Here is a 10,000-nt window from a genome sequence, read left to right on the forward strand (position 1 = left end):
ATATATAATAAAGCGCGGGCATTAATAAATAAATATATATATAATATATATTATAAAGTGAATAATAATATTAACCATTATATATAATATATAAGAAAATAAAAGATTTTTTCGAATCTCTCATCATGTGATTGCATATCATTTATTTATTTATATGTGTTTTCGGTCTCATAAAAAAAATAATAAAAGACTTTTTCAAATCTGTTTATTTTTTTATAGACAGAGTAGTTTTACTCTAAAGTTAACAAAATCGAGTAAGCAACTCATGATGTTTTGATATTGAATGGATTAAACTCTAGATTCTTTATAATTATACAAATAATAAATAAGAATATTTTGAAAATTGAATGTGTGAAAAGAAATTAACTAAATAATAAAAATATTTTTCTTAACAATGTTTTTGAAAAATTTTATTCTGCCCAGTGCTCTGAATGTCAATGTGAAGAAATTCGAGTAAGCGCGTTTAAACGGCTGTATTAAATATTAAGATCATAAGAGAGAGGTAGCCAAATACTACCTCGTCATACAAATAGTGATGAATATGAATGGATTAACTAGTTTTACTCTATGTTAACAAAATCGAGTAAGCTGCTCGTGATGTTTTGATATTGAATGGATTAAACTCTAGATTCTTTATTATACAAATAATAAATAAGAATATTTTGAAAATTGAATGTGTGAAAAGAAATTAACTAAATAATAAAAATATTTTTCTTAACAATGTTTTGAAAAATTTCATTCTGCCAAGTGCTCTGAATGTCAATGTGAAGAAATTCGAGTAAGCGCGTTTAAACGGCTGTATTAAATATTAAGATCATAAGGAGGTAGCCAAATACCTCGTCATACAAATAGTGATGATGAATATGAATGGTTTAACTAGTTTTACTCTAATTTTAACAAAATCGAGTAAGCAGCTCATGATGTTTTGATATTGAATGGATTAAACACTAGATTATTTATTATACAAATAATAAATGAGAATATTTTGAAAATTGAATGTGTGAAAAGAAATTAACTAAATAATAAATATTTTTCTTAACAATGTTTTGAAAAATTTCATTCTGCCAAGTGCTCTGAATGTCAATGTGAAGAAATTCGAGTAAGCGCGTTTAAACGGCTGTATTAAATATTAAGATCATAAGGTAGCCAAATACCTCGTCATCATACAAATAGTGATGATGAATATGAATGGTTTAACTAGTTTTACTCTAATGTTAACAAAATCGAGTAAGCAGCTCATGATGTTTTGATATTGAATGGATTAAACACTAGATTCTTTATTATACAAATAATAAAGAAGAATATTTTAAAATTGAATGTGTGAAAAGAAATTAACTAAATAATAAATATTTTTCTTAACAATGTTTTGAAAAATTTTATTCTGCCCATAAATAAATTTTAGAGTAAAACTACTTTGAATTTTTTCATTGTCGCTTAATAATGAGGTACTGAGCCATTATTTGTTTTTTAAACGGCTGTAGCAAATATTAAGATCATAAGGTAGCCAAATACCTCGTCATACAAATAGTGATGATGAATATGAATGGTTTAACTAGTTTTACTCTAATGTTAACAAAATCGAGTAAGCAGCTCATGATGTTTTGATATTGAATGGATTAAACACTAGATTCTTTATTATACAAATAATAAATAAGAATATTTTGAAAATTGAATGTGTGAAAAGAAATTAACTAAATAATAAATATTTTTCTTAACAATGTTTTGAAAAATTTCATTCTGCCAAGTGCTCTGAATGTCAATGTGAAGAAATTCGAGTAAGCGCGTTTAAACGGCTGTATTAAATATTAAGATCATAAGGTAGCCAAATACCTCGTCATCATACAAATAGTGATGATGAATATGAATGGTTTAACTAGTTTTACTCTAATGTTAACAAAATCGAGTAAGCAGCTCATGATGTTTTGATATTGAATGGATTAAACACTAGATTCTTTATTATACAAATAATAAAGAAGAATATTTTGAAAATTGAATGTGTGAAAAGAAATTAACTAAATAATAAATATTTTTCTTAACAATGTTTTGAAAAATTTTATTCTGCCCATAAATAAATTTTAGAGTAAAACTACTTTGAATTTTTTCATTGTCGCTTAATAATGCGGTACTGAGCCATTATTTGTTTTTTAAACGGCTGTAGCAAATATTAAGATCATAAGGTAGCCAAATACCTCGTCATACAAATAGTGATTATGAATATGAATGGTTTAACTAGTTTTACTCTAATGTTAACAAAATCGAGTAAGCAGCTCATGATGTTTTGATATTGAATGGATTAAACACTAGATTCTTTATTATACAAATAATAAATAAGAATATTTTGAAAATTGAATGTGTGAAAAGAAATTAACTAAATAATAAATATTTTTCTTAACAATGTTTTGAAAAATTTCATTCTGCCAAGTGCTCTGAATGTCAATGTGAAGAAATTCGAGTAAGCGTGGTTGATGAGTTGAAAAAATTTATTACAAAAAAAAAAAAATGATGGCTCAGTTCATCATTATTAAGCGATAATGAAAAAATACAAAGTAGTTTTACTCTAAAATTTATTACAAAAAAAAAAAAATGATGGCTCAGTTCATCATTATTAAGCGATAATGAAAAAATACAAAGTAGTTTTACTCTAAAATTTATTACAAAAAAAAAAATGATGGCTCCGCTATGTCATTATTAAGCGACAATGAAAAAATACAAAGTAGTTTTACTCTAATGCTGACAAAAATTTGATTCTGTCCAGTGCTCTGAATGTTGTCAATGTGAAGAAATTTCAGTAAGCGCTGTTGAACGGCGGCATTAAATATTAAGGTCTTAAGTTAGACAAAGTCCTCATCATCGAATTAGTGATGCATATGAATGGATTAACGAGATTCCTACTGTCCCTATATTTAAAAAAAAAATGTTGACTCTCATCACCACATCATTATGAAAAAATTTAATAAAATATTGGCTCATCACATTATTGTGAAGAAAATAATAAAATATTGGCTCATCCTATCATTATGAAGTAAAAAAAAGAAAAATACTGAGTAGTTTCATTCTAATTTCAAAGTAGAAAAATTTATTTAAAAAAAATGTTGGCTCTCATCGCCACATCATTGTGAAAAAAGAAAAAATATTGGCTCACACATCATTATTAAGCGATAAAAATAACGATAGAGTAGTTTTACTCTAATGCTTACACAAAAATGTGATACTGTAAGCGCGGTTGAACGGCGGAATTAAATATTAACGTCATTAGGTAGACAAAGTTCTCGTCATCTAATTAGTGACACATATGAATGGATTAACGAGTTTCCTACTGTCCCTAGGAAAATTATACTGTCCCTTGTTTGCTGATGATAGATGTATTAAAATTATTTAGTTTTACTCTACTCTATTACTTATACACAAAAATGTTGTTTGCTAATGAGATGAATGTATAGATGGATGGATGTATGTATTAAAATTATTTAGTTTTACTCCTCTACTAATAATAACAATACTACTACACAAAACAAAACAAAATATAAAATGTATTGTGGATTTAATAAAATCTATAATGATTTTCCTTTATAATAGTACCAAAAATAATAAAGAAAAGTTAAATTGTTATACAAATTTGTTAAATTTGTGAAAATAATACTATTTATTAGTTAAATGTTATAAATTGAAAAAAATGTGGACTAAAATCTATAATGATTTTCATACAAAATCCCAAAAATAATAAAGAAAAGTATATTTTTCATACAAATTTTTACAATTTAAGGAAATATTTCATAAAATAATAAAATTTTTGAAAAAATCGAAAATTTTTTATTTTGAAATATTGAACAATTTGAAAAGAAAATCTATTTAGATGTTGATATTAGTTCATATTGTATGAAATTTCTTAAAAAAATTATCAAAATCGATAAAATTTTATTTTAATTTTTCTTACTTTTGTAAGTTAGGGAAATAGAAATTTTGAAATTTTGAAATTTCAAAAAAAAAAAATCTACAATTTTAGAAAATTTAAAAATTTTTTTTATCCAAAAATTAGTAATAATTCGTACGATTCATAATCAAAAAGAAAATTTCAAAAAAGTTGCTTAGAACTCAAGATATACAATTTTAAAGTTTCGGAAAACGAAATTGGCGGGGAAGTTGTATGTAACTATCTCTATATACTCTTGACATAAAATGCAGAGATACTAAATATTCACACAAAACATCAAAAATACTAATATACGGTGTGTTAAAATTGATTTAAGAATGAAAATCGAATGCGAATGATGATATTGTGCAAGAATGTTACAACGTGAATGTTGGAACTATTTGCTTGTTTTTTATATTGTGTATTGAGGTTTTTAAATATCTATTTTATTATTTGCGTTGAATATATGTGGTATAGTATTTTGTGTGTGGGGAGAGCAATGAAAACTTTTTTTAGTTTATTTGCCGCTAACGATGAATCTATTTAAGTTTGTCGACAAATTTTTTTAGTTTGTTGATTGAACTGTATAGTTATTCGTTAGTGTAATTATTTATTTTATTTTTTTTTTATAATTTTAATTTTTCTTTATTGAAATATTAAAATTAATTTTTATTCAATGTGCTAAAATTATTTATGATGCTTTGGTCTCTAGAACAAGAATTTTTTTATATTCTTGGGGATTTCAATATTTGCATTGGTAAATTTATTTTGTTAAAATCGAATAAAGAAAAATAAGTATTTTCTTAGTTTTTTTTATATAAGATTTTTTTGGTGAAGATTTTTTGGTGTTTTTCAAAAATGTATAAAATGTAAAAATGAAATATGAATGAAATGTAATTCTTAATTGCATATCAAAAAATATCATATATATTGAAAAATATTATATGATGCAATGTGAAATAAATGATAATAGAACAATATATTGTTTAAAAATCAAGAACAGTGAATTTGGAATGACGAATATGACGCGATAAAAAGCTGATTTTCGTTAAATTTCTTTTCAACTAAAACCAATTGAAAACAAATAATATAAATAAAACATTATTCTGGTTGATCCTGCCAGTAGTTATATGCTTGTCTCAAAGATTAAGCCATGCATGTCTAAGTACACACGAATTAAAAGTGAAACCGCAAAAGGCTCATTATATCAGTTATGGTTCCTTAGATCGTTAACAGTTACTTGGATAACTGTGGTAATTCTAGAGCTAATACATGCAATATAAATACGGACCTTTGGGACGTATGCTTTTATTAGGCTAAAACCAAGCGATCGCAAGATCGTTATTATGGTTGAACTCTAGATAACTTGCTGATCGTATGGTCTTGTACCGACGACAGATCTTTCAAATGTCTGCCCTATCAACTTTTGATGGTAGTATCTAGGACTACCATGGTTGCAACGGGTAACGGGGAATCAGGGTTCGATTCCGGAGAGGGAGCCTGAGAAACGGCTACCACATCTAAGGAAGGCAGCAGGCGCGTAAATTACCCACTCCCAGCTCGGGGAGGTAGTGACGAAAAATAACAATACAGGACTCATATTAGAGGCCCTGTAATTGGAATGAGTACACTTTAAATCCTTTAACAAGGACCTATTGGAGGGCAAGTCTGGTGCCAGCAGCCGCGGTAACTCCAGCTCCAATAGCGTATATTAAAGTTGTTGCGGTTAAAACGTTCGTAGTTGAACTTGTGCTTCATACGGGTAGTACAACTATAATTGTAGTTTGTACTGTACCTTATGTATGTAAGCGTATTACCGGTGGAGTTCTTATATGTATTAAATACTTGTATTTGTGCATATTCCTCCTATTTAAACCTGCTTCAGTGCTCTTCATCGAGTGTTGTTGTGGGCCGGTACAATTACTTTGAACAAATTAGAGTGCTTAAAGCAGGCTCCAAATGCCTGAATATTTTGTGCATGGAATAATGAAATAAGACCTCTGTTCTACTTTCATTGGTTTTTAGATCAAGAGGTAATGATTAATAGAAGCAGTTTGGGGGCATTAGTATTACGACGCGAGAGGTGAAATTCTTGGACCGTCGTAAGACTAACTTAAGCGAAAGCATTTGCCAAAGATGTTTTCATTAATCAAGAACGAAAGTTAGAGGTTCGAAGGCGATCAGATACCGCCCTAGTTCTAACCATAAACGATGCCAGCTAGCAATTGGGTGTAGCTACTATCATGGCTCTCTCAGTCGCTTCCCGGGAAACCAAAGCTTTTGGGCTCCGGGGGAAGTATGGTTGCAAAGCTGAAACTTAAAGGAATTGACGGAAGGGCACCACCAGGAGTGGAGCCTGCGGCTTAATTTGACTCAACACGGGAAAACTTACCAGGTCCGAACATAAGTGTGTAAGACAGATTGATAGCTCTTTCTCGAATCTATGGGTGGTGGTGCATGGCCGTTCTTAGTTCGTGGAGTGATTTGTCTGGTTAATTCCGATAACGAACGAGACTCAAATATATTAAATAGATGCTTTCAGGATTATGGTGTTTGAAGCTTTTGTAGCCTTCATTCATGAGTGCAGTAAAATGTGTGAGTGTTTGAATGTGTTTATGAAAGTGGAGCCGTACCTGTTGGTTTGTCCCATTATAAGGACACTAGCTTCTTAAATGGACAAATTGCGTCTAGCAATAATGAGATTGAGCAATAACAGGTCTGTGATGCCCTTAGATGTCCTGGGCTGCACGCGCGCTACAATGAAAGTATCAACGTGTATTTCCTAGACCGAGAGGTCCGGGTAAACCGCTGAACCACTTTCATGCTTGGGATTGTGAACTGAAACTGTTCACATGAACTTGGAATTCCCAGTAAGTGTGAGTCATTAACTCGCATTGATTACGTCCCTGCCCTTTGTACACACCGCCCGTCGCTACTACCGATTGAATTATTTAGTGAGGTCTCCGGACGTGATCACTGTAACGCCTTGTGTGTTACGGTTGTTTCGCAAAAGTTGACCGAACTTGATTATTTAGAGGAAGTAAAAGTCGTAACAAGGTTTCCGTAGGTGAACCTGCGGAAGGATCATTAATGTGTTCCTAACCGATAAAAAAATTTTTTTTATATATTTATATATAAAAAATATTAATAAAAAAAAAAACATAATGCCCTTTAAAAAAAAAGGCTAATAAAAATAAAATTAAAAATATTTAAATATTTTTTTTTTATAAAAAAAAAGAAGACTAAGTGTTATTGAAAGAAAAACTCTTTAATAATAAAATAATATTATATTTATAATATTATAAAAAAAGTCGTTGGAAAAATTATATATATATATAATATATTTTCTTTTATTCTCTTTTATTAAAAAAAGATGTACTGATTTATGAACTTAAATCATACATTGGATGGGAATATTTGAAATATATATAATATATTCATTTTAGTGTACTGGCAATACAATTTATTGTATATCCATACATTGCATAAAAATTAAACTCACAATTATAGTTGTACTTGTATACAAGTTAAAAAAAATTGTTCTTTCTAAAAGAACTAAGATATTCGCAACAAACTTTGTGGTATGTTTTAAAATTAAAAAAAATATTATTGAAGGAATTGATATATGCCAATTTGGTTTGGTGTATTTTTGATTTCTTTCAATAAACAAATTTATGAATTGCTATTTAAACAAAAATAAATATATCACTCTAAGCGGTGGATCACTTGGCTCATGGGTCGATGAAGAACGCAGCAAACTGTGCGTCATCGTGTGAACTGCAGGACACATGAACATCGACATTTTGAACGCATATCGCAGTCCATGCTGTAAGGTACTTTAATTTATAATTAGAGTGCTGCTTGGACTACATATGGTTGAGGGTTGTAAGACTATGCTAAATAAGTTGCTTTAAAAATCTTTTATATATTTAATATGTAAAATTTTTTAAAAGCACATGTTGTATTACTGGATATTCTACTATATTCATAATACTAAAAGTTAAAGATACAAAACCTCTAACGAATAAAATCAGAGTATTTAATATTATATATTTTATATTCATTTTTATTGAGGAAGGTCTAGCATAAAATATTTTTTTATGAAACTAGGATTGCCTCTCTATTAAAAAGAATTTTTTATTTAAACAGAAAATAAAAGAAATGATTTCTATTTGTGGTTTTGATATTTTATGATTTAAAAAATTTTTTTATTACAACCTCAACTCATATGGGATTACCCCCTGAATTTAAGCATATTAATGAGGGGAGGAAAAGAAACTAACAAGGATTTTCTTAGTAGCGGCGAGCGAAAAGAAAATAGTTCAGCACTAAGTCACTTTGTCTTTATGGCAAATGTGAGATGCAGTGTATGGAATGTCAAATTTCTAGTATGAGAAATTAACGATTTAAGTCCTTCTTAAATGAGACCATTTACCCAAAGAGGGTGCCAGGCCCGTATAACGTTAATGATTACTAGATGGCATTTCCAAAGAGTCGTGTTGCTTGATAGTGCAGCACTAAGTGGGTGGTAAACTCCATCTAAAACTAAATATAACCATGAGACCGATAGTAAACAAGTACCGTGAGGGAAAGTTGAAAAGAACTCTGAATAGAGAGTTAAATAGTACGTGAAACTGCTTAGAGGTTAAGCCCGATGAACCTGAATATCCGTTATGGAAAATTCATCTTTATGATTTTAATATTTATAATATTATAATAATGGTGTGCATTTTTTCTATAAAGGACATTGTAATCTATTAACATAAATATATTTATCATAAGATCATTTGCTTAAGTTTATTCAAATTATTTTGCTTGCATTTTAATATCGAATAAATGCTTTTGATTTGATAAAGTGTTGATAGATTTATTATATATAGTGCTTAAATATTTATATTTTATAATAGCATATTGATCATTGATCTTTATGTTTATTATATGCACTTATATGATTAACAATGCGAAAGATTCAGGATACCTTCGGGACCCGTCTTGAAACACGGACCAAGGAGTCTAACATATTTGCAAGTTATTGGGAATAAAAACCTAATAGCGTAATTAACATAACTTAATTTAATGGGATTAGTTTTTAGCCTATTTATAGTCTATTAATTCAATCCCGGGGCGTTCTATACAGTTATGTATAATAGTATTTATATTATTTATACCTCTAACTAGAGCGTACCTTGAGCATATATGCTGTGACCCGAAAGATGGTGAACTATACTTGATCAGGTTGAAGTCAGGGGAAACCCTGATGGAAGACCGAAACAGTTCTGACGTGCAAATCGATTGTCAGAATTGAGTATAGGGGCGAAAGACCAATCGAACCATCTAGTAGCTGGTTCCCTCCGAAGTTTCCCTCAGGATAGCTGGTGCATTTAAAAATTATGTAAAATAATCTTATCTGGTAAAGCGAATGATTAGAGGCCTTAGGGTCGAAACGATCTTAACCTATTCTCAAACTTTAAATGGGTAAGAACCTCACCTTTCTTGGTATGAAGGTAGTGGTTGTGATATAATGTGCCCAGTGGGCCACTTTTGGTAAGCAGAACTGGCGCTGTGGGATGAACCAAACGTAATGTTACGGTGCCCAAATTAACAACTCATGCAGATACCATGAAAGGCGTTGGTTGCTTAAAACAGCAGGACGGTGGACATGGAAGTCGTAATCCGCTAAGGAGTGTGTAACAACTCACCTGCCGAAGCAACTAGCCCTTAAAATGGATGGCGCTTAAGTTGTATACCTATACATTACCGCTAAAGTAAATGGTTTATGTTCAATTTCGGTTGGATTATAAACTTTGAAACTTTAGTGAGTAGGAGGGTACAATGGTGAGCATAGAAGTGTTTGGCGTAAGCCTGCATGGAGCTGCCATTGGTACAGATCTTGGTGGTAGTAGCAAATAATCGAATGAGACCTTGGAGGACTGAAGTGGAGAAGGGTTTCGTGTGAACAGTGGTTGATCACGAGTTAGTCGGTCCTAAGTTTAAGGCGAAAGCCGAAAATTTTCAAGTTATAATGAAAAGGAAGTAAAATTGCTTAGTAATTAAACACTTGAATAATTTTGAACGAAAGGGAATACGGTT

The 10,000-nt window shown here is 30.0% G+C and overlaps 3 non-coding genes across 3 annotated transcripts in view; all 3 read left to right on the top strand.

Annotated features, from left to right (window-relative positions):
• Window positions 1–5,013: 5,013 nt before the first annotated feature.
• Window positions 5,014–7,000, top strand: LOC135962868 (small subunit ribosomal RNA). The gene has a single exon (XR_010576710.1). It is a non-coding gene; the product is annotated as a small subunit ribosomal RNA (ribosomal RNA).
• A 616-nt stretch (window positions 7,001–7,616) lies between these two features.
• LOC135962942 (5.8S ribosomal RNA) lies at window positions 7,617–7,796 on the top strand. Its single transcript, XR_010576763.1, has one exon. It is a non-coding gene; the product is annotated as a 5.8S ribosomal RNA (ribosomal RNA).
• Window positions 7,797–8,124: 328 nt separating this feature from the next.
• LOC135962911 (large subunit ribosomal RNA) overlaps window positions 8,125–10,000 on the top strand; it is a 3,938-nt gene continuing 2,062 nt past the window's right edge. The window contains exon 1 of the ribosomal RNA XR_010576751.1: window positions 8,125–10,000. This exon is cut by the window's right edge and continues 2,062 nt beyond it. This is a non-coding gene — a ribosomal RNA (large subunit ribosomal RNA).

Source organism: Calliphora vicina, chromosome X, assembly GCF_958450345.1.
Source record: "Calliphora vicina chromosome X, idCalVici1.1, whole genome shotgun sequence".
Classification (NCBI taxonomy): domain Eukaryota; kingdom Metazoa; phylum Arthropoda; class Insecta; order Diptera; family Calliphoridae; genus Calliphora; species Calliphora vicina.